This window comes from Oncorhynchus mykiss, chromosome 19 (assembly GCF_013265735.2).
Source record: "Oncorhynchus mykiss isolate Arlee chromosome 19, USDA_OmykA_1.1, whole genome shotgun sequence".
Taxonomy (NCBI): Eukaryota; Metazoa; Chordata; class Actinopteri; order Salmoniformes; family Salmonidae; genus Oncorhynchus; species Oncorhynchus mykiss.
Genome location: NC_048583.1, coordinates 30,587,124 through 30,613,131, shown reverse-complemented (window position 1 = coordinate 30,613,131; position 26,008 = coordinate 30,587,124). Strand labels below are relative to the sequence as shown.

At 40.7% G+C, this 26,008-nt stretch overlaps 1 protein-coding gene across 5 annotated transcripts in view; it reads right to left on the bottom strand.

Annotated features, from left to right (window-relative positions):
- Nucleotides 1–26,008, bottom strand: part of si:dkey-87k14.1 (leucine-rich repeat transmembrane protein FLRT2) — a 56,129-nt gene that overhangs the window by 15,578 nt on the left and 14,543 nt on the right. The window contains exons 1-4 of one of the 5 annotated variants that reach the window (XR_005037700.1): nucleotides 20,997–24,246; nucleotides 20,867–20,910; nucleotides 20,653–20,775; nucleotides 20,360–20,534 (exon numbers count right to left, since the gene is read on the bottom strand). The exons of 1 other annotated variant lie outside the window; for it this stretch is intronic. The gene's annotated coding sequence lies outside the window, so the exon portion shown is untranslated. Of the gene's footprint in view, nucleotides 1–2,286; nucleotides 3,569–20,359; nucleotides 20,535–20,652; nucleotides 20,776–20,866; nucleotides 20,911–20,996; nucleotides 24,247–26,008 lie in introns of those variants that run through there. 3 more of the 5 variants (XR_005037699.1, XR_005037701.1, XM_021573896.2) reach the window with 3 other exon arrangements.

Below are 26,008 nucleotides of genomic sequence, written 5' to 3'. Positions count from 1 at the left end.
TATGCTTAATTCTATGTAAAAAAAAAAATAATGTATATTTTTCTGCATATCTAAGCATACCTCTTTAGCTGTCTGTATCCTCATGACTGGGGATTTTTTTTTTAAAGAAACTAAATATGTTTCTCTACATCTCTGCTAAAGTCTTGGTTAAAGGTTGAAAGGAATGTGAGTCTTATTCAGTACATTTAGTTATTGCTTGCTTTTCTTAAGTCTTCCAACCTTGCCAGCATGCATGCCAGCTAAACTAGTTAGGGAAGCTAGCTACTCTAACTTGATTGATAGCCTGAAATGGCCTCTTGGTAGCTAGTTATGAGGTTTGGAGATCGGGAACCTATTTGGGCTAGCTAAAGCCAACTTCATATAATTGCTAGGTGGCTAGTAGTGTTACAGGGAGAAAAAACTGGGCCAATCTGAAGGGGTATGTGTCCCTGTGCCTCCTATGGGCATGACAACTCTGGGACAGAGATCCAGATATGACCACATGAATTAAAAAGGTAGAGAAGAGAGATGGGGACAAGTAATGAAGTTACACCTGGCTGGCTGTCATTTCCTCAAATGTCATTGAAAATGTCCAAGACATTATCTGATAATGTAGTGTAAACCTCTACTTTTTACCCTGCCAGGACAGGAGGAAACGAAGCCTGGCTGACAACTAGTGTTCCTCAAGGGTTCTTTGGGAAGGATGATGGTTCGATGTGGAACCATACTGACCCAAAGAACCCTTTGAGCCCTTTAATGGTTGTTTGCTATACAGAAAAGGGTTCTTTCATCTTTTGGTGGTAATTAAAATGTCGGGGTGGCAGCTCATTCAAATATTCTGGGGTGTGGTTTGCCCACAGCTATTTTTGTGCAACCTTGAGTGAGAGTGTCATTCCAGTTTATCTAATCTGTTGTGTTTTGCTATTATATGACTAAAATGATTATAGCTGGTAATGGTGTTTCAGGTAACCCTCAGATGTGGCCTTGTGTCACTAATAAGCTATGGACTAAATCGTTTTTTTTAAATAATCTTCTTTCTGGCTAACCAGAAAAAAAGAACCCTGTATGGTTCTTCATAAGGTTCTCTGTAGAACATTAGAGATTGAGAATGGTTCTATAAAAAAAAACATTCTCAGTAAAGGTACTATAGACAATGGGAGGCACACAGTACTACATAGAGCCATAGCTGCATAGAACTCTATTCCACAGACACATTTACACATGATAAGACACGCACTCTACACATGGGGACATGTATGTTGTATTGTAAATATGTGGTGGTGGAATGGTGGCCTGAGGGAATGCACTGTATGTGTTGGGTAAGGTGTTATATAATGTAATGTCATGTAGTATTTGAAACTGTATGTACCTGTCTTATGTTGCTGGACCTCAGGAAGAGTAGCTGTTGATTTGTTAGCAGCTCATGGGGATCAATAATAAATGCAAAATACAAATACTATAAAGAACCATTAAAAAGGGTTGAATCCATGGTGGAACCCTTTTTTGTGCTATATAGAACCTTTTTTTTTATAGTTCTTTATAAAAACCGTAGAAAAGGGTTCATAGCACCATAAAGGTTCCATTTAGAACCGTGTGAGCATGGTTCTTTATAGAACCTTCAAAAAACGGTTCTATATAGCATCAAAAAGGGTTCCACTATTGTTACAAGCCAAATAACCCTTATTTGGCACTATATATAACCATTTGTTTTTGTGTAACACGGATCATCAGCTTCTGAACTGGATAGTGAATACCTAACTCTGTCCCTAATCCAGGTGAAGCACTGGACTGGCAACATCTTTAAATAGAATCCTGAGCCGATGTGTCAATATAGCCAGCAATTTAAATAAATGTCAGTTACAGCTGCCAATAGCAGCGTAGGTAAAAGTTCCTTATCATTACCAATATGTCACGAACCGCAGGTGAATTTCAAACGCTGCGCAAAAAGGGAAAATCGACACTCACAATGCCAATAGATTTGTCTGAAACGGCTCACTTGAAGTACTTGATTTGAAATCAAATGGAAAATACATATAAAGTACATTTAAAAAGAATATGTAGTCAGTGTTTCATATAGGCTTGTTTTACATGTCGAAATAAAATACAAAACCATAGGCTATATTGTGCGTAAAACATGAACCATATGCGTGAAATCAAATTTATCCTATTTTAGCTAAAGTTTTAAAATATATGTATATTTACCACCGTAGTGTTATTAGGCTATAGTGGACAGCGCTGTAGGTATTTAATAACGCATATTCAGATGTCAGCGATAAAACTGGTTTTAGGCAGTAAGATGGTCTTCACCTTTTTCAGGAATGCTGAACGTCGTTTTATTGTATATCCATGGGGCATGGTGAACTATCCCTGGTCCGTTTCCCCCGTAAATGACACCCAGCGCAGGCTTTCACTCTGTTAGGCTTTCAGGCTTCCACATCTTGACTGGTGTACTCCAGGGTCCTAGCGGCTCTGCCCGAGAATTCCCGGAGGCGGGTGGTTGTTGTGGGGGGCATGCTGGTCCGGGCAACGATTCAGTTTATCCCCGGTATGCTCCGCTACTCCTGTACTCCGCTGGCGATGCCACAGCAGCAGTCCTTCGCCTCCCGGGCTGGTTCAGAGGCGCCACCAAGTTCAGCGCTGCCTTCAAAAGATTAAAGGATTACATTCGGCAAAGAGATGGGACTTTTGTCTCCCACCCCTTCATGTACACCCAAAAGAACCGACTGCGCGCAGTTCTCAAGAAAGCAGACCGATTTCCTAGCCATAAACGACTAACATTGGATTGTTTATTGCTAATGCAAGAATTGCCTTTTCCCCTTGAAACCCATGGGAGACGTTAACTGTAATGAATTCAGCTGATAGCGATCTTTCCCAACTGCGCTCTCTCTCGCTCTCTCGCTCTCTCTCTCTCTCTCTCTCTCTCTCACACACACACCTAAGCGTTTCTCACTCTGTCTCTCCCACCATTTCAAGATGACTAGCCGTCCTACACCACACACTAAAAAATGTGTGTTCCTCAAGAGTTCTTTGGGAATGGTGATGGTTCTATGTGGAACCATAATGACTCAACGAACCCTTTGAGCTCTTCAATGGTTCTTTACAGTTAACAAATGGCTTCTTTGCTCTTTTAGTGATAATTCAAATGTAGGGGAGGAGGATTGTTTTAAAATATTTTATGGTGTGGTTTTCACATTGGTCTTTTTGTACAACCCTAAATGAGTGTCATTCTAGTTTATGTAATGTTTTGTGTTAGGCCAGATTTTGATTTATTATGAAGGACTATGGAGTGATGCTGGTTTATGAAATACTCACGTATGGCCTTGGGCCAATTGAGAATGGTTGGTTGACTAAATCAGTCAGTGGGTTTCAATTCCCTCTTCAGGGACCCCAAGCTGTTCCAGAGATAAAATCATGATTTTCATTCAATTGGGTGATGTTTGAAAGAAACCAGATCAAAGTATGATGACCAAAGTACGAAAAATTACTGTTGCTTCTAAATTGATTAAGTTTGATCATAAAGTTACTGGGCCCCTCCCCCATGTCAAACACTTTGATTAATTATCAGAGTGACAATGTGACATCACCTTAACTCAAATTTGAATACACCAATGGTAAGATGATATTATCTTACCTAATTTAAATTTGCACTTGTAACCAACATCGGAGAAGGCATGTCTGCGGAGAGGCGTGGTTTATATAGGTAGGTACTCTACTGGTGCCAAAATTGGACTGTAGGATGTCAGCAAATATAATTAAAAGTTTATCTTATTCATCTATGGCAAAGTTACTTATATGTTTGTCCTTTCATCTGTGTCTGGTTTTAAATACAGTTGAAGTCGGAAGTTTCCAAACACCTTAGCCAAATACATTTAAACTCAGTTTTTCACAATTTCTGACATTTAATCAAAGTAAAAAGTCCCTGTTTTAGGTCAGTTACAATCACCACTTTTTTTTAAGAATGTGAAATGTCAGAATAATAGTATAGAGAATGATTTATTTCAGCTTTTATTTCTTTCATAACATTCCCAGTGGGTCAGATGTTTACATAAACTCAATTTGTATTTGGTAGCATTGCCTTTAAATTGATTAACTTGGGTCAAACGTTTCGGGAAGCCTTCCACAAGCTTCCCACAATAAATTGGGTGAATTTTGGCTCATTCCTCCTGACAGAGCTGGTGTAACTGAGTCAGGTTTGTAGGCCTCCTTGCTCCCACACGCTTTTTCAGTTCTGCCAACACATTTTCTATAAGATTGAGGTCAGGGCTTTGTGATGGCCACTCCAATACATTGACTTTGTTGTCCTTAAGCCAGTTTGCCACAACTTTGGAAGTATGCTTGGGGTCATTGTTCATTTGGAAGACCCATTTGCGACCAAGCTTTAACTTCCTGACTGATGTCTTGCGATGTTGCTTCGATATATCGACATCATTTTCTTTCCTCATGATGCCATATATTTTGTGAAGTGCACCAGTCCCTCCTGCAGCAAAGCACCCCCACAACATGATGCTGCCACCCCTGTGCTTCACGGTAGGGATGGTGTTCTTCGGCTTGCAAGACTCCCTCACTTTTCTCCAAACATAACAATGGTCATTATGGCCAAACAGTTAGATTTTTGTTTCATCAGACCAGAGGACATTTCTCCAAAAAGTACGATCTTTGTCCACATGTGCAGTTGCAAACCATAGTCTGGCTTTTTTTATGGCGGTTTTGGAGCAGCGGCTTCTTCCTTGCTGAGCGGCCTTTCATGTTATGTCGATATAGGTCTGAGGCATGCATCAAAATTGCTAAACAGTTGACTTCGAAGCAGTGTCCCTATGCGTGTATTGCTTTTTCAGAAGTATGTCATCAGTGATGTCTGAAGCTTTGTTTGATCACGTGCTTTTTAAAACGTATTTTGCAAAATGCGAGATCCCACAGATTTCGCCATGGTTCCGGTGCTTTCTTCAATTCCAAGCTGCATTACAACACCGACCTCTACTGGACACCGTACTTACAAATGTAGTTAGGATTTTGTACAAAAACTTTCATCTGACCGGTAGGTTTCAGGTAGATTAGGGAACTATGGAACATTCAGGGACATGAGGTTAAATCCAGTTTAATACACAATATTTAGAAACCACACTTCCTGCACTGTTGTTCAAATACTTTGTTTTATTTAGTATATGTGACCCGTTTCAGAAAACAAGGCGTATTTTGCAAGTCACGACTTCCCAGGAGAGCCATTTAAACCCTTTTAATTTAATTTGATCAAAATGTGTTTTTTGGCAGAAATTCCTCCTGGAACATGTGCCTTAATAACAAACTTGTATGCCATCTGTAACATTCCCACTAGCCATGATTGGCTGAGAAAATGAGTGGGCTGGACATGCGGAGAGGAATTTGGATTGGTCTGCCATATTGAAGGCGTCTGTCTATTTGAGCGTTGGTAATCCTGTCGAACGCAGCTTTAAAAAAAATGTATTGTGTAGTGGAGCTGCATAAGTGTTGCTCTCCATTTTCTGGAGCATCAAGTTTTGAAATCAGTGGAAACAGAGTATGATAGCTAAAGAGATGGAGAAAATACCTGTTTTTTGAAGATTACATCTTCAAACTAAGGGCAACCATCATATGGCATTCTTGACAGGGAGACACGCGTCCATGATGCATGGTGATGTCTGCATGTAAAATAGTCTAGCATTATCCAGTTACAATTTCAAATATTACACGTTTCTAATTTTGACAAAGTGGTTTCATTTCAAGCTAAAGTAGCTAGCTAGCTAACATTAACTGGCTGCCCCCCTAGTTGACGTTATTATTTGTTTCCCAGAGCTGTTTTTTTTTAAATAGTTAGAGTCTAATGTTAGCTAGCTAACATTGTACCTGGTTGGTTAGTGCCTAGCACTGTGGCATTGTTGCCACCATGTTCACTGTTGTTTAACTAGCCAACATTAGATTGCTGGCTCGTTATCTAACGTTACGCGATGTGTGTGATCTTAAACGTTGTTTATCTAGCTAGGTTCATTGTTTACCTAGCTAGCTAGCTATATGTCTTAAACTAAAGTGTACTGCTAGCTAGCCAGCTAACGTTAGCTGGCTGGCTCCCTAGCGGACATTATTATTAGTTTCCCAGAGCTGTTTGCTTTTCTAGTTCGAGCCTAATGTTAGGCAGTGTTGGCACTTTCTTCATTGTTGTTTAACTAGCTAATGTTACCTGGCTAGTTCATTAGCTAACGTTACACGACGTGTGTACAACACCCATTGAATATGGCTGGTGTCTGCAAAAAAAGTGTTTAATATTATCCAGAGGTAAACAAATCATTGGCCAGAAAGTCAAGTGTTCGCTCCGAGAGCAAAATGAGATGGGTGGAGCTAAAGCTTAAGAGGGTGTGAATGATGCTGAATGGGTGTAGACAAAGAAAAGCTCTTTAAAAACATTCAAAAGTGAGTTTACAAGTTTATCAACTTTCAAAGCAGAATACTTTCCCATTGTTCCTCAAATGCAATGTATGATATACCATTTTGTAGCTCTGAGTCTCTACTTTTATCCTTTGTAAAAAACACAATTTCACATTTTTCTACACAAGACCGAATCCAGGTGGTGAGTCACAAATATCTAGATAACACACACTCATGCATGCACACAAATACACACAGGTCTTTACCCTGTCAATATCATCATTAGTATTTTGTGTCCACTGCCTCTATGTGACATTACCAGGAGCTTTGTGGCTCTAAGTTCAACTGCCAAACACCACATCTGCTCTCTTTCTCCGACCACTTCCATAATTAAAATTATATTTAAATCTGGCTGTTGGTTACTAAATCATGAAGTGATGGGCCATATCAGGCCCTCACTGACAATATGTCCTTCATGGTGGTTTATTTGGGTGGTGTTGGTATAATCTGTGTTATAATGAGACTATGTAGCCCACATAATTAAAGCTTTAAAGGGACAATCTGGAATTGGTAGGTTAATTTTTAAAACTTTTAAATGAAGGATATTATAACTTGTTGTTGTTTGAATTCGTTGTTGCCCCTTTAAGTACAGAGGCAGCTGCTAAATGAACAAACGCAGTGGTGCTGAACACATATTCAAATCACTGTCTGATATTAAATACATGTATTATATACTCTCTAACTCAATACAGGATAGCAGAAGGATTTCTGTCTTGTTAAGTGTTCCACAACTGGAAATGAAACATCATCAAGCTGGTATTTGTACATTTTATATGGCACTTATTTGAGAGACTACAGGGTTTGAGGTTGTAAAGGAAGATCTGTGGTAAAGCTTGTATGTGAATCGTGAAATTTAAGCCACTGTATGTGGGCTATGTGCAGTGAGTCAGGTGCTGCAAGTTCAACATGCTATATGAAGGTGGCAGTAGTGTACAGGATTGTACCACATCTGGAGTCATGATACAGTATGTCACACATGAAGGACACCCAACCTTATGGATATAGACCTTCCCTTTGACCCCTTGAAGTGTGGTGCCATGAACAGTCTGTAAAACATATCTTTGTGACCTTGCAAGCACATAGAGACACAAAGCTATTCATTAGAACATACAGACAGTGGGGCAAAAAAGTATTTAGTAAGCCACCAATTGTGCAAGTTCTCCCACTTAAAAAGATGCGAGAGGCCTGTCATTTTCATCATAGGTACACTTCAAATATGACAGACAAAATGAGAAAAAAAAAATCCAGAAAATCACATTGTAGGATGTTATGGATCCATAACTAAATTAACATCAGCATTTTGAAAGAGTATTTTGAAAATGATTTTATTAATGAAAGCGTAAAGATGCCATTATTAGTAACATTATTTTAGTTTGAACGTGCCGACTGGTACTAAGAACAACGGGAACGTTTCCCTAGTCAGCGTCATTATTAGTGCAATGCCCCTTAAATATTTTGGAGATGATTTTGTTTTCAAATAACGTAATATCAGCAAGAAAAAGGCCATTCTTGAAAATGGGCTGAGACTGTTACTAATTTGTAAATAAAGCCTGTTTGTTATTTATAATTATTTATTTCTGTTTTTAGAGGGAGAAAAAATAAAAACCTATTGTCATCTCATGGGTCTCCCAGTCGAGGACAGCATGGGTATTGCACCAGCATCTGTAGCAACACAGCTTGCACTGCTATATGGTGTCTTAGACCATTGCACCACTCAAATGCTGTACAACATTACCGGTCGGGAGTGGCCTACACTACTACAGTAAGAGCAAAATAATCCTAACAAAAGTTTTAGTAAGTAATACTGAAGTCGTGCACAATTATCAGTTTCTATTTAGGTTTATGTCCCCCATTCATTATCAGTTAGCTACACAGTAGGACCCAAAAGCATAATCAGTGCTGTAACTCCCCCTTGCTGGTCTGGAGCAATGAAGTGGTCACGCAGGGTACCGTACTAAACCACAAATTACCTCTAAGTCCCGCAGCGTAAGCTCACAACTTTTAAAGGAGGAACTACTGTACGGTCACTGTGGGGATGACGTTGTCAATGCACTTATTGATGAAGCCTATGACTAAGGTGGTATGCACCTCAATGCCATTGGATGAATCCAGGAACATATTCCAGTTTGTGCTAGCAAAACAATCCTGTAGCATAGCATCTGCATCATCTGACTACTTCCGTATTGAGTGAGTCACTGGTACTTCCTGCTTTAGTTTTTGCTTGTGAGCAGGAATCAGGAGGATAGAATTATGGTCATATTTGTCAAATGGAGGGCGGGGGAGAGCTTTGTATGCATCTCTGTGTGTGGAGTAAAGGTGTTCAAGAGTTTTTTCCCTCTGATTGCACATGTGACATGCTGGTAAAAATTTGGTGTAACTGATTTAAGTTTGCCTGCATTAAAGTCCACGGCCACTAGGAGTAGCGTTTCTGGATGAGCATTTTCTTATTTTCTTATGGCCTTATAGAGGTGGTTGAGTGTGGTCTTAGTGCCAGCATCGGTCTGTGATGGTAAATAGATGGCTACGAATAATATAGATGATAGCTCTCTTGGTAGATATTGTGGTCTCAGCTTATCATAAGGTACTCTACCTCCGGCGAGCAATACCTTGAGACTTCTTTAACATTAGACGTCGCGCACCAGCTGTTATTGACAAATAGACGCACACCCCAACACACACCCCGTCTTACCAGACGGCTTCTTCTCTGTTCTGCCGGTGCATGGAAAATCCCACCAGCTCTATATTATCTTTGTCGTCGTTTAGCCACGACTCAGTGAAACATAAGATATTACAGTTTTTAACGTCCCATTGGTAGGGTAATCTTAATCATAGTTCATCAATTTTATTTTCCAATGATTGCACGCTAGCCAGTAAAACGGATGGCAGTGGGAGTTTACTCACTCGCGTACTGATTCTCAGAAGGCAGCCGACCTGCGCACCTTTTCCTCCGTCTTTTCTTCACGCAAATGACACCGATTTGGGCCTGTTCCCGGGAAAGCAGTATATCGTTCTCGTTGGACTTGTTAAAGGAAAAATCTTCTTCAGGTTTGAGGTGCGTAATCACTGTTCTGATGTCCAGAAGATATTTTCGGTCATAAGAGGCATTAGCAGCAACATTATGTATTAAGTTTAAAAACAAGTTACAGACTCAAACAAACGTACAAAATAGCACAGTTTGTTAGGAGCATGTAAAACGTCAGCCATCCTCTTTGGCGCCATCTTGGACAGAGGATCTCGAAATCTCTGCGCAAGAAACACGAACATAAAAACACTAATGCTAGGCTATTTTCTGGCAATTGTGCTGTTATTATGTGCCAGATGTTATAAATGGCCCATTTGCAAGATTGACTTGTCATTTCAATAGACAGGCTACAGATACAAATCTGGGTTCTTTATCAAAATGTTGCCATAGTTTGCTTAGATAAAGGCAGGTAGCCTATAGGGTTACATCTGATTTAACATAGTCTACAGTAGCCTAGACAAGATGTAGACAAGATGTAAACTGAACAATTTAGCAGCTTTCTTAGTTCAAATACTGGAAACACTTATCTCCCTCACTGGCTTTAAGCACCAGCTGTCAGAGCAGCTCACAGATCACTGCACCTGTACACATAGCCCAACTACCCCTTCCCCTACTGTATTTATTTATTTATTTAGCTCCTTTGCACCCCAGTATTTCTACTTTGCACACTCATCTAGTCAAATCTACCATTCCAGTGTTTTAATTGCTATATTGTATTTACTTCGCCACCATGGCTTATTTATTGCCTTTACCTCCCTTATCTCGCCTCATTTGCTCACATTGTATATAGACTTATTTTTCTACTGTATTATTGACTGTATGTTTGTTTTACTCCATGTGTAACTTTGTGTTGTTATATGTGTCGAACTGCTTTGCTTTATCTTGGCCAGGTCGCAGTTGTAAATGAGAACTTGTTTTCAACTTGCCTACCTGGTTAAATAAAGGTGGGAAAAAAAAAATATATATATACTAATTTATTCAACATGAATAGGAAGGCGATTTCGCAATAAGAAGTTATTGTGTTTCCCAATAGCCTGCTGGAATAGGCTACTGAAGATGTGGTTACAATTTCAATAACTGAATTCAATATTAATATGTGTAAGAACTGAATATGCTTGTCAACAACAACCAGTTTTTACATGTTTTAAGTGTTTTACCTGTAGCCTAATCTGAATACTTTTAACGTCAATCTAAAGCGTTCATAATAACACAAGGCTACAACAACAATAAACTTAAGTTATAGCCTATTTATTAAATTGATTTGCCAGCTCCAGGTAGGCTACACAAGTGTTACAAATTCATTTGCAATGACTCCAGTGATATCATCATTTCAACATATTTATTGTATCAAATGGTAGCCTACAATGGCATATAAACTCAGCCGAAAAATAAATGTCCTCTTACTGTCAACTGCGTTTATTTTCAGCAAACTTAACATGTGTAAATATTTGTATGAACATACGATTCAATAACTGAGACAAGCTGAACAAGTTCCACAGAAATGTGACTAACAGAAACTGAATAATGTGTCCCTGAACAAAGGGGGGGTAAAAATCAAAAGTAACAGTAGGATCTGGTGTGGCCACCAGATGCATTAAGTACTGCAGTGCATCTCCTCCTCGTGGACTGCACCAGATTTGCCAGTTCTTGCTGTGAGATGTTACCCCACTCTTCCACCAAGGCACCTACAAGCTCCCGTACATTTCTTGGGGGAATGGCCCTAGCCCTCACCCTCCGATCCAACAGGTCCCAGATGTGCTCAACGGGATTGAAATCCGGTCTCTTCGCTGGCCATGGCAGAACACTGACATTCCTGTCTTGCAGGAAATCATGCACAGAATTAGCAGTATGGCCGGTGGCATTGTCATGCTGGAGGGTCATGTCAGGATGAGCTTGCAGGAAGGGTAACACATGACGGAGGAGGATGTCTTCCCTGTAAGCTCAGTCTGATGATGCTGTGACACACTGCCCCAGACCATGATGGATTCTCCACCTCCAAATCGATCCTGCTCCAGAGTATAAGCCCCAGTGTAACGCTCATTCCTTCGGCAATAAACACAAATCTCACCCCTGTTGAGACAAAACCGTGACTTGTCAGTGAAGAGCACATTTTGCCAGTCCTGTCTGGTCTAGTAACGGCGGGTTTGTACCCATAGGCAACGTTATTGCCGGTGATGTCTGGTGAGGACCTGCCTTACAACAGGCCTACAAATCCTCAGTCCAGCCTTTCTCACTCTCTTGCGGACAGTCTGAGCACTGATGGAGGGAATGTGCATTCCTGGTGTAAATCAGGTAGTTGTTGTTGCCATCCTGTACCTGTCCCACAGATATGATGTTCGGAACCAACGATCCTATGCAGGTGTTGTTACATGTGGTCTGCCACTGCGGGAACGATCAGCTGTCCGTCCTGTCTCCCTGTAGCGCTGTCTCAGGCTTCTCACAGTACGGACATTGCCCTGGCCACGTTTGAAGTCCTCGTGTCTCCTTGCAGCATGCCTAAGACACGTTCACGCAGATGAGCAGGGACCATGGGCATCTTTCTTTTGGTGTTTTTCAGAGTCAGTAGAAAGGCCTCTTTAGTGTCCTAAGTTTTCATAACTGTGACCTTAATTGCCTACCGTCTGTAAGCTGTTAGTGTCTTAATGACCGTTCCACAGGTGCATGTTCATTAATTGTTTATGGTTCATTGGAAAGTGTTTAAACCCTTTACAATGAAGATCTGTGAAGTTATTTAGATTTTTACAACTCATATTTGAAAGACAAGGTCCTTTTTTGCTGAGTTTACATTAATAGACTACTTGATGGCCAACAGAGGAAAATGTATAATTCTCCACTTTTAGCCTAATGTCAGTTCCATTGAGGACTTTTCCCTTAAAGAACCACGGGATTGAGTTTCATAACTTCCACTCCATTCTAGCGCATTAATATGTTTTATAGAAAAAGGTTTGGAAATAGGTGTCTCCATTAATGAGAATCTAAATAGCCTCCCTACAACTGGTAAAAGGTTGTCACAACATACGTGTGTGCTGCTCTTGCTCTTGCTCCTCTCGATCACCTGACTCAGCCAATAACTGTATACTTCGGTGCCCCTGTTCGGCTACTGCATGGCAGGCGGTGTCCCGGCCAACAGCTCATAGCCATTGTTGCAGTTCCCGCTACCACTCCATCCCTGCTTCTCCCGAAGTTCACGCCCACTATCCTTGGTAGCGATGGTGATATGTGTGTGTTTTTACATGTGATTATCACATGAATAAAAATGAATCTGCAAATTAAACTATTGTACTGTTTTTTTAATGTTTGTGTGTGATGATTAGTGATTAAGGCAGTAGTGCCTTGGGACCCAAAAACATAATCAGTGTTCTAACTCCCCCTTGTGCTGGTCTGCAGCAATGAAGCAGTGACGCAGGGTACAGTACTAACCTACTGATTACCTCTAAATCCCGCAGCATAATATCAAAACTTTTAGTTGAACAACCACTTTAGTGGAAATCATTTCAGATTAAAACTTCTTGCTCCTACCTGAGACGCAGATGTCTCAACTAGACACCTGGAAATGTAAATGCGCTACGCTAAATGCTAAATGTACTCGTTAAAACTCAAACGTTCATTAAAACACACATGCAGGGTATTGAATTAAAGCTACACTCGTTGTGAATCTAGCCAACATCTCAGATTTTTAAAATGCTTTTCGGCGAAAGCATGAGAAGCTATTATCTGATAGCATGCAACACCCCGAAATACCTGAAGGCGACGTAAACAAAATAATTAGCGTAGCCGGCGCTACACAAATAGCAGAAATAAAATATAAAACATTCATTACCTTTGACGAGCTTCTTTGTTGGCACTCCTGTATGCCCCATAAACATCACTATTGGGTATTTTTTTTCGATTAAATCGGTCCATATATACCCAAAATATCCATCTATGGAAACTGTGTGATTCAGAAAAAAACAGTTTCAAAACGCAGCGTCATTTTTTAAAATTAAAAAAGTTGACGATAAACTTTCACAAAACACTTCGAAATACTTTTGTAATCCAACTTTAGGTATTAGTAAACGTTAATAATCTATCAAATTGAACACGGGGCGATGTGTATTCAATAGCTCCACGTCTTCAAATCATGTTTTGGAAATCTCTCTTCCAAGACGTCCTGTCGGAGACCGGATGGAATGGATCTCTCTCCTTTGTTTGACCAAGAAATAACTCCCAGGAAATTGACAAGACTGGCGACATCGTGGGGAAATTTGGTGTCCCTTAAACAATACATGCAAGTGGCGCATGGATATTTTTTTCAGTTTTCAGTGACCAGTTTTTCTTGCGCTTTTCAATGAAACACACGCTCTGTTATAGTCACAGTCGTGATTTAACCAGTTTTAGAAACTTCAGAGTGTTTTCTATCCACACATACTAATCATATGCATATACTATATTCCTGGCATGAGTAGCAGGACGCTGAAATGTTGCACGATTTTTAACAGAATGTTCGAAAAAGGAGGGGGTAGACGGAAGAGGTTTAAAAGTAAGCTTTAGAGACTTGCAACCAGATTTGCTACCATGTCGAAGAGACAAAAACTTTCAGGAGGCAAATATATATATAAAAAATAAAATAAAAAAAATAAATAAGAAAAGAGGCACACTCTCTAAGCAAAAGAGATTCACTGTTGAAATGTATCAGCGTGCAACAATTTCCATCAGCTGGTGTGGAGAACAACAAGCCTCCAAGGAAAGGCCAATTCATTCACATCGACAGACGAGCCCCTGTTCACTGGTTCTACCAGCAAAGAGTGCGAGTCAGGGCTATCCACTTCCACCGATGATGACAGCTGCCTGGGAGGACAAGAACCAGGTGGTCTCACCAGGCTAGCCACACCTCCAAACATTGCCAGCAGAGACCCTAATATCTAGGACCCGTGCTCAGATTCGTCGATCCACGTCCCCGATGACAGTGGTGCTGCTGCTGGTAAATCCGACTCCCAGACAAAAAAACATAAAATATCCCGGTGAGTGGCCAAAAGATATGAATGGATCTTTACAGGATATGTTAGCGCAGGCTTGGCCACATCAAGATAAGGAGGGGAATTTTCCAAGATATATTTTCATTGGCCCACTACAATAGGAGGATGACGAACGGAGTGCTATGCATAGATGTTGGTATAGCCAAATCCTCCAATACTGTCCCATGCACTCGTTAAATACCTCAGTGTCTGGGAAGGTCTTGGTGTATTTGGGCTCAAATTGAATTTTTGCCCTTTTCTTATAAGAAAAGGGCAAAAAGTATACCTGTTTTTAGTTTTATATTTATACTTAGAAATAAATACATTAAAAGTTTGGGGAAACCCTGCTATAAACAACCATTCAAAAAGGTTCTAGAAGGCCCCAAAAATTCCACTATGGTTACAACCCTTTTTTTATGGCTCAATATAGCAGTGTTTCCCAAAATCAGTCCTTGTTTGTCATGTTTGGGATGCTCTGGATTAAAGTGTAAGACAGCCTGTTCCAGTTCCCATAAATACCCAGCAACTTCACAAGGCCAATAAAAAGGAGTGGGACAACATTCCAAAATGCCTGACTCAACAGCACGATCAACTCTATGTGAAGGTGATGTGTTGCGCTGCATGAGGCAAATGGTGGTAACACAAGATACTGGCTGGTTTTCTGATCCATGCCACTCATTTCTTTAAGATATCTGAATTCCCAGTCATGTGACATTCATAGATTAGGGCCAAATTAATATATTTAAATGTACTGTTTTCCTTATATGTAACTCAGTAAAATCTTTGAAATATATTTTTCAGTATAACTTATTTTTCCTAACCATTCTGAATGCTGGCTGCTGGTGAATACACATTCCCAGCTCCCGCTGGATTCAGAGTTACACATCACTTTACAAGCCTGCATAATGTGACTTTCAGTCCAACATATTAGGTTAAATCTAAGCCAACAAAGTAAGGCTTTATTTTTGTTCAGTCAATTTTAATGATAACACATTCACTTAAAAACTTATTAGGGCTGCAATCCTGTTAACGGGATCGATATGATATGAAAGGCGATATGATATGTAGGGCGGCAAATTCAAAACAACAGAAATCTCATAATTCAAATTCCTCAAACATACATGTATTTAATACCGTTTTAAAGGTAATCTTGTTATTAATCCCACTACAGTGTCCGATTTCAAATAGGCTTTACAGCGAAAGCACCACAAACGATTATGTTAGGTCACCACCAACTCACAGAAAAACCCAGCCATTTTTCCAGCCAAAGAGAGGAGTCACAAAAAGCACAAATAGAGATCAAATGAATCACTAAACTTTGATGATCTTCATTAGATGACACTCATAGAACTTCATGTTACACAATACATGTATGTTTTGTTTGATAAAGTTAATATTTATATCAAAAACCTCAGTATACATTGGCCCGTTACATTCACTAGTTCCAAAAACATCCGCTGATATTGCAGAGACCCACATCATTTTACAGAAATACTCATTATAAATGTTGATGAAAATACAATTGTTAGACATGGAAATATAGATAGACCTCTCCTTAATGCAACCACTGTGTCAGATTTTTTTGAAACTTTACGGAAAAATCAAACCATGCAATAATCTGAGACGGCGCTCAGAAAAAAAAAGAAATATTATTCGCCATGTTGGAGTCAACAGAAATAACATTATAAATATACCCTTACCTTTTATTATCTTCATCAGAATGCACTCCCAGGAATCCTAGTTCCACAATAAATGTTTGATTTGTTCGATAATGTCCATTATTTATGTCAAAGTAGCTACTTTTGTGAGGGCGTTTAGTACACAAATCCAAACGCTCGTGCAGGCCCAGCCGAACGTCTGACGAAAACTTCAAAACGTTATATTATAGGTCGAAGAAACTTGTCAAACTAAGTATAGAATCAATCTTTAGGATGTTGTTATCATAAATCTTCAATAACGTTCCAATCCGGAGAATTCCATTGTCTGTAGAAAAGCCATGGAACGCAGGTCTCTATCATGTGAAATGCGCATGACCAGGACCTGTCTCTCTGCCAGACCACAGACTCAAACAGCTCCCATCCGGCCCCACATCACAGTAGAAGCCTCATTCAAGTTTCTAAAAACAGTTGACATCTAGTGGAAGCCGTAGGAATCGAGCAACATCAGATTTCACACTTCCTGTTTGGATCTCTTCTCAGGTGTTTGCCTGCCATATGAGTTCTGTTATACTCACAGACATTATAGAAACGTCAGTGTTTTCTATCCAATACTTATAATACTATGCATATATTAGTGACTGAGGAGCAGGCCGTTTAATCTGGGAACCTCTGGACACCTTTCATCCAAGCTACTCAATACTGCCCCTGCAGCCATAAGAAGTTAAAACTTGTTTGGGATAGGGGGCAGCAGTTTCACTTTTGGATGAATAGCGTGAACTGCCTCCTACTCAGTTCCAGATATTATGCATATTATGCATATCATTATTAGTATTGGATAGAAAACACTCTGAAGTTTCTAAAACTGTTTGAATTATGTCTGTGAGTATAACAGAACCCCTTTTTCAGGCAAAACCCTGAGACAAAATACAAACATGAAGTGGGAAATCTGAGGTTTGTAGTTTTTGAACTCACCCCTATCGAATAAACAGTGGGATATGGGTTATTTTGCACTTCCTACGGCTTCCACTAGATGTCAACCGTCTTTAGAACGTTGTTTTAGGCTGCTCATGTGAAGGGGGGCCGGATGGGAGCTGTTTGACTAAGGGGTCTGCCTATAGCCTCGTTCTCAGTCATACAAGAGAGGTATCTCTCGTTCCATTTCTTTTCTAGAGACAATGGAATTCTCCGGTCGTGACATTATTGAACTTTTATGATAAAAACATCCTAAAGATTGATTCTATACTTAGTTTGACAAGTTTCTTCGACCTGTAATATAACTTTTTGAACGCGCTTTTGGATTTGTTTACCAAACACCCTAACAAAAGAAGCTATTGGACATAAATGGACATAAATGATGGACATTATCGAACAAAACAAGCGTTTATTGTAGAACTGCGATTCCTGGGAGTGCATTCTGATGAAGATCATCAAAGGTAAGTGAATATTTATAATGCCATTTATGAATAATGTTGACTACCCAACATGGCGGATTTCGCTGGCTGGTTTGGGCTCTGAGCTCCGTTCTCAAAATATGCTTTTTTTGTAAAGGTTTTTTGAAATCTGACACCGCAGTTGCATTAGGGAGAAGTGTATCTAAGGTTCCATGTATAATAGTTGTATTTTCATCAACATTTATTATGAATATTTTTGTGAATTTATGTGCCTCTCTGCAATATCACTGCATGTTTTAGAACTAGTGAACGTAACACACCAATGTAAGATAAGATAATAAGAACTTTACTGAATGAAACATACATGCATTGTGTAACATGAAGTCCTATGAGTGTCATCTGATGAAGATCATCAAAGGTTAGTGATTAATTTGATCTCTATTTGTGCTTTTGTGGCTCCTCTCATTGGATGGAAAAATGGCTGGGGTTTTCTGTGAGTTGGTGGTGACCTAACATAATCGTTTGTGGAGCTTTTGCTGTAAAGCATTTTTTTAAAATCAGACACTGTGGCTGGATCACTGACAACTTTATCTTTAAAATGGTGCCTAATACTTGTATATTTGAGAAATTTGATATATGAGATTTTTGTTGATTTGCATTTGGCACCCTGCAATTTCATGAGCTGTTGGCGAGGGGTTCTGCTAGCGAACCCCAGTCCTAGACAGGTTAAGACTTCACTTGATGAAGGCTACATTACTGACAAAATGATGAATGTGACCTTTTGGGATATAAAGAAGGATTTTATCTAACAAAACGACACTAGATGTTCTAGCTGGGACCATTTAGATGACAAATCAGAGGAAGATTTTCAAAAAGTAAGTGAATATATAATCGTTATTTGTGTGCCGGTGGAAGAATATTTTGATGTGGTGCATTGTCCTCAAACAATCGCATGGCATGTTTTAGCTGTAGTAGCTACTGTAAATCAGACAATGCAGTTAGATTAACAAGAATTTAAGTGTTCAGCTGATATAAGAAACTTATATGTACCTAATTGTTAAATATCCATAATTTTTATGATTATTTACTTGAATTGTGCACCCTCCAGTTTCACCGGAAGTTGTCCCGCTAGCGGGACACCTATCCTTAGTGCTGAAAAGTGTGGACCCGAATAGACAATGGACCAGTGTTATATTTAACACTGGATAATTTGCTGTGCACACCCACCAAAACATGTAGACAGCCATAACACCTCATCAGCCCCCTCAAATGGAAAAACAATGAACATATTTCTCAGACCCGGGGACTAGGAGAGAAAGGGTGGCAGTGTTCAATCAGCTAATTTGTTCAATATGCCAGTTCTCTCAGTCAGAGTCAAATTATCAGGCTAAAAAAGCCCTGGGTACAACAGACATTGAGCTGGGTGGCAGGCTGTGAAAAGCCTGTTAATGGCCGGGCTACATACAGACAGGAGAGGAGGGACATGAGAGCAAAGAAGAGGGAGGGTTATTGAGCAAAGAGGAGCTCGCTCTCTTTCTCTCTCTCTAGCTTTCTCTGTCTATCTACCGCTCCTCTCTTTTTATTTGTCCCTCTGACTCTTCCTCCCTCTCTACAAATCTCTATCCCCTCTACTCACTTCTCTAATTTCTTATTTTTCGCACCAACTTTTTACCCCCCTCTCAAACTCACCCCGTTCTATCCAACACTCCACACGTCCCTCTTTCTCATTCATCTCTCCTTCTCTCCAACTCATTATGCCTATTCCTCTTTGTCAAATTCTACCTCTGCCCGCATCTCTATTGCCACAACTCTCTCCAAAAAAACTCCCTCTGTATCTCCTCACCGTACTTTGTCTTTGATATCAAGGCTGATTGGGGATATTCCACTCTGAGTTTTACAACCTAAATCCATTGTAGTTCTGCCAGTGTCTTTTCTCTCTGTGCTCTTTTCTGACCATTAACATTCTTTGTCTGACCCATTTTGACATCATCCGACATCAAAGGAGTTCCCTGCTGTGGATGTTCCATCTCTTAGATCATCAGTTTGACTCAAAAGTATTGCACTACATATTCAATTAAATCTAATTGTCACATGCTTCGTAAACCACAGGTGTCGACATACTGACAAGTTGAATCAAGGGAATAGTGTGCCATTTGGGAAACAGACATTATTTCTAGCCTGAAAACATGGAGGTCTGTTCTGAACACAAAGCCTGTCTGAAAAGATGCAACCTCTACTGGTTGTAATGGAACGAAAAGTAAGCTACAGTAATAGCACCCTGAGAGACCATCATGGAGTCCAGTTTACCAGCATTAATCTCAGGCTGGCCCACAGGCCATACTAGAACACAACAACACTCCCTCAGTCCAATCTAACAATCTAATGCTTAATTATTTCGTCAGTTGTTGAAATGTCATTTCACCCCATGACACAAACATTAACAAGTGCTATTGTCTTTGAGAGTCGCTGAACATACATTATTGTGATTTGATGTTGGTTTTGTGATAATCGTGCCATGCCTTCTCAAAAGACGATTGAGTAAACAGACAAATAGCTTCAAGCAATGGACAGGTTTCTCCCTTTTGGCTGGTCTCTCTCTCAGCTGGGCTCTCTCTCACACCGTTGAAGACACTGGCTGCTGCCTTCTACACTCTAAAAAGTAAAGGTTCCTGGAGGATCCTTTAGGGGTTATTCAAATTGAGACTGTGGGGGAACCACTACAAGTTCTTCGAATAACCTTTTTAAAAGGGTTCTTCAAAGAACCCCTTAATGGATCCTCAAAGAACCTTTTGAAGAACCTTTTAGGCTACGTTTGTTTAACTACCCCCTCCTCCCATATTATTAATATGCATTACAATAACAACAATAACACTATTTAAGTCGTCAGTGTTTTATTATGATTTTAGTGAGGGAAACTCCCAGCAGAGCCCCGAGTCCAATGGGTATATCCTCTGACATGTTCATGTTCTCCGTATCCATACCCCTAATGATTTTGCAGTGCATGGTGATCGAACAGGATTCCTGTTATATTCATCAGGTGTAAGGAGGGTAAAGTCTGTGAATCCAAAAACAGATGTTTAACAAAACATGCGCACAACAGTATTTATACCTTGGTTTTTGTGGTAAATGTGAATGAAAAAAAGCTGTTTTGATAATGGTTTCCATACACATACCTTGTGTATGTAGAGGCCTGTGGGATTTTCATTGAAGAGGTAAGGGAGGAGGATGGTAAATGTGATCTGCATAACATATCAATACCAATTGACATACCTGTGTATGCCTCCTCGTCTGTATACCTGCAGACACAGACACAAAAGTGAGCAGTTCATTCATCTGCACCCAAAACTGCTAGCCTTCAACCAATTATTGTAGCCTACATATTCTTACCTCTTTGTGGATTGATATCCATTGAATTGTGTACATTTTCTGTTCTAGAAAGATTTGCACAAATATGAAAAGATAGATGGTATCATCATAAAACAAAATCAATGTAGATCATACAAGGGACAAACCTTACCTTAAATTGAGGAGATCTTAACATTGTTCAGTTAAATGCCTGCCCCTGCTGTCCTTTCAAATCCAAATGTTTCAGTGGGGCAACTAAGGAGGTTCCTCGATGAACCCCACCTCCTATGCGGTTCTTGGAAGAACCTTTTGTCTGCAATTTTCAGTGTCTAGAACACTAAGGTTCTTCTAAGAACTTTGAGGATCTTAGAAGAACCCTTGTTGAACCCCTAATATTTAGAGTGTACACATAGCTAGTTACACCAGAGAAAACGAGAGAGAGAGCGAGAGAGAGAAGCAAGAGCTGCTTCGCTTCCTGCCTGACTGCTGCAGCCCATACAGTACCTCCTCCCGGGGAGGAGAGGGGGAGAAAGGAGCAAGTCAAGTTGTTGACACAAGAGTTAAATATATAGGAGAAGTCAGGGTGATAAGAAAGATAAATAGGGTAGGGCTAAGAGTTGGGTTGAGAGGAGAAGAACAGTTACAGTAGGAGAAAGCAATGGGGAAGCTAGAGAAAGTGCAAGACACTGTAGAAAGCAGAACATGCTGTCTGTCCCCCAGTGACTCTTCAAATGGATACATTGATTATTATCATTGTCAATTACCATTCCTTTCGCGTCATACAGAGAGGAATTTTAGCCAAAGGAAACAGCACTCCATCACGTTCCTCCTTTCAATTAAAAATACAGAGGAGTTGCAACAGTTGCTCACCCCATAATTACACTGTTTCAAAATGTCAGTTGGTGACTTTCGTGGATTTTGTCGATCTAAGTGAAGTGCTCGTGAAGTGAAGTCACAAAATGCTCTTATCTTCTCTGGCATAATGTTCCTTTCTCTCTCCATGATCCAGTCAGATTCACACTGGTTCTTTTTCAGGCTAGATCCCAAATGGCACTCTATTCCCTATAGTGCACTACTTCTATCTGACCAGGGCCCATAAAGCGCTATATAGGTAATAGGGTGACATTTGGGATGCACCCCACCTCAGATTCTAGATTTCATTCAACTGTTACAACTCTCTCAGGTAACTTCAAATCCCAATCCCTACTTCCAAATCTATCCTCACGATAGATGGTTCGTCGGAACGACGTGTCGGAAGGGACGAAAGCCGGCGGGTTTGTAAATAAGTCATTTTCTGTTCCTTGTTCCATATGGCGTCAGTGGAGCAGTACAAGCCTGCTCAGTTTGTGGGCCCCATCTGGGCAGTTGGAAGGACGGTTTGTGTTCTGACCTTACACCTTCCCACATGTTACCACCACCAGCATGAGAGAGAGAAAATGTAAATGAACAAACATGTTGCTCTCTTCTGAGGCCAACTCACGATTAATTAAATCAACGACACCCCTGTCGGTGTAGCACAGTAGATCCGCTACTCACAGTTCTGCGTGAACATTTTGTATTTTTTACTTCTTGAAAATGCTGGATATCACAAGACCATCCAGGATCAACGGAACATAATGACAATCCAGGATGTACACAACTATGACAATGCAGGATCAACACAGCTATATAGCGGAACATAACCGGAAAAAAATTTGAGCTGCTTTCCCTCAATCCTCACACAAAGTCACTAGCTCTAAATGATGATCCAAAATCAAGTGTAAACACAGCTCAATGACAATCCAGGATCAATCCGGACATTCTCTGCTATGATTCGGCCTGCTGTACAGCACAGTAAACATTAACTAGGCCAGTGAGTGATGGTAATGTGAGGCATATTAATGAACAGGACGGCTTTCTTCTCCAATTATTAACCAGAGGGTGGGACCTGAGGAGATAACTCTTCTTCGGGTGGCACAGGGCCGAGCACCAGCGGCTGTCATGCCACCACCCCACACAGCAGAATAATGGAAGGATGCCGCTGCAAATGAATCACATATGGCTCATATCCTTCTCATCCATGAAAATGCATAAGTATCAAGGGTGTTTTTCTTTGTCAATTCTAAAGTGTGATTCAAAGTGGAGCCCGGTACTCGGTTCTTCTAAGAAAAGGGAGATAAAAGAGAAATGTAAATCAAGGAGACCAAAGTCACCTACCTGTGAGTGTGTGAATGTGTGTGTGCTTGCACATGTGTCCACGTGTGTGCGCACCCACGTGCCTTCGTGCGCATCCAGGGTGGGAAATCATTACCATTTGAGATTTTCCATTGTATAATTCATGTGTTCTGGTCTGTTCTGGGCTCCACCTGGGCTTTAGGTTCATCACATGACACATGAGATTAATTACAGTGGTGTTAGGAAGCTGAGGAGCCAGCACCTGTCCCGTCAGAACCATACATCAGCATTAAGAAATCAGCCCTCTGCGAACCCTATTTATCAGACCCATTAAATGCCCGTAAGGGCCCAAAGTGCTGCAGGAGCTGTGGAGAGAGAATATCATTTGAATGTGTGTTTAAAGGTCTGGCCCCAAGCCCACCTGAATCGCAAGAGGAAAAAAGGGCTTCTGTTAAGTTTCTGTAATCATTTACAGATAAGGTAGATTAGCTCGAGAGCAATATTGCAACGACTGCAAAATGTTATTTAAAAATGGTATCAACTAAAAAACAAAATGGCTTCTTTGTAACTATAATGATGTTCATGGTGGTAAATTTGGTGGTGAGGATTGACGCTGGAACAGTGTTGTCAGAACAGTGTAAGCTGCTGTATGTGTTCATACGAAGTTGATAGTTGAAACATGGACAGTCCAAGGCCAACAGAGTGCCATACATTATCACAATCCAGGCTTTTCATATTAAAGTCCAGCCAACAGAGAAATTGAGTCACACATCGAGACGTACAGTATAACACTGCATGTGGCATACTCCATTTCAAAGTAGTGGGGAGGGCAGGGAGTTTCAGACCTGCATTAGCCATGTTCAGGAAGGAATACCACATTCCCAGTCATGGCACATTCCTGGGACAGGCAAAAAAAATCCCCTGGGGGACAGGGATTGGCTTGTGTCCAGTCCAACTGATAGCTAGACCTCATAACAAGAAGGACTTGTTTTTAATGAATGGCCTCTTTGCATGCACAGCGGGAACATGAAGCTTGGGCTTTCTGACAGTAGACCTCGCAGGCAGGCTCAGACCTGGAGCCCTAGCCCTCCTGTCTTCTGTCGTCTCTCTCCACATCACCACTGGGCTCTGGGCTTAGCTGTATTGTTATTATTATTCCACACTCGGCTGGAGTCTGTGTGCCTCAAACAAGCGCAGGTATTGTGTTTTGTGTTCCACACGGAGGGAAAGAAAGCGGGAGGGAGGGAAGGAGGGAGGGAAGGGGGGTACCAGTCACATTTCCCATCAGGGTCCGTCTTGGCAGCGGAGGGAAGGAATACCCCAGTCATCTTTCAACAGTATCCACTAATGAACCGTTTTTATATGACAGCATGTAATTACAAACACGGCCAGCCATGTCATGAAACCTTTTTTCCTCTCTCTCTCTCTCTCTCTCTCTCTCTCTCTCTCTCTCTCTCTCTCTCTCCATCTGATGTTGAAATCATTCTCTGTGCCAGTTTGTACATCTACATTTGGAATCCAATTCACACCCCTGACAGTGTGGATGTTGTCAGACTCCCCGTACTAATATTTTGACATAACTGTACAGAGCAGTCTGTGGATGGCACTACCTTCCTCCTACCGTATGGAAGTATTCAGATACAGACTCGCACTGTCATTTGTATCATGATTATCTGTCAATTGTTACACAGTTTTTGAAACTGTGGTTGAAACTGTAAAATTGGTTAGTTCATATGCAAGAATGTCAGTGTGTAGTTTATCAAGTGTATTTTTCTACATAAAACATTAAAGAATTGAATTGAATTAATGTAAATTAAAGGCGGAAAGAGCATTCCAGCATCAGATATTGTAACTTATTGTGAAATAATTTTATGACAAGAAAGTTTCCCTAAGCGGAGAAAGATGGAGAGAAATATCCAGATATCTTATTTTCTAGTCTCAGTACTGTCCCTGCGGCCCTTGAAATTCTCAAAATGGCAAACTAATTTGTCAGCTTTTAGTTTGGTTTTCTACCACTTCTGACCTTAGACCACCCTACCCTACCAAACCAATCAATATGCAAAAACACACACACACACACACACACACACACACACACACACACACACACACACACACACACACACACACACACACACACACACACACACACACACCTAACACTTTTTGGGTATCCTTTTCCCTCCTCCCCACCACAGTTTTGGTTGAGGATAGGTTATCATGCTGCTTACAGTCATGCAGGCGAACAGGTAGATTCCTAATGATTTCCACTCTCTACTCTGTGAGACTTCCAGGCAGTTCAAGTCCCACGGCCAAGGCCTCAGTCTCTCTCATCAGTATGCTGCACAGTAGAGCAGACAAATGCTTTCATCACAATGCAGAGGGCGAGCTAGGAGATGATACTTTGAGATGAAAACAGACAAATCATCTGTTTTCCAGAACGAGGGTGAGATTGGGATCTCCCCCTGATGGAGAGAGAATGGCTCTCTCTTTTTCTCTCTACTACTGCCTCTCTCTGTCTCTTTCTCTCTGTCTGTCTGTCTCTGTCTCTCTCTCTATCTTTGTCTCTCTCACTGTCTCTCTCAGTCTTGTATAACTAACCTTGTTGGGACACACAATTCCGTCCCATTCAAAATCCTATTTTCCCTGACCCCGTACCCTAACCTCACCCTCTCCAGACCGGTATGATGTACAATATAGAAACAGGGCAGAAAGTTGCAATACGCACGTGCAACCCATGGTTTGATACCAGCATAAACCACAAAACCTAACCTTAACTATAACCCTAAAACTAACCCCAGCTCCTAACCCTAATGCTAAATCTAATTCTAAGCCTAACGAACTCTACATTAACTCTAAACCTTTTAGAAATAGCGTTTGACCTTGTGGGGACTAACAAAATGTCCCTTGTTGGTCTGTTTTTTGTTTGTTTACTATTTTGTGGGGACTTCTGCTCCAAGAACAGGGATAATATCCTGCCACTGCAGATACAGTGCCTTGCGAAAGTACTCGGCCCCCTTGAACTTTGCG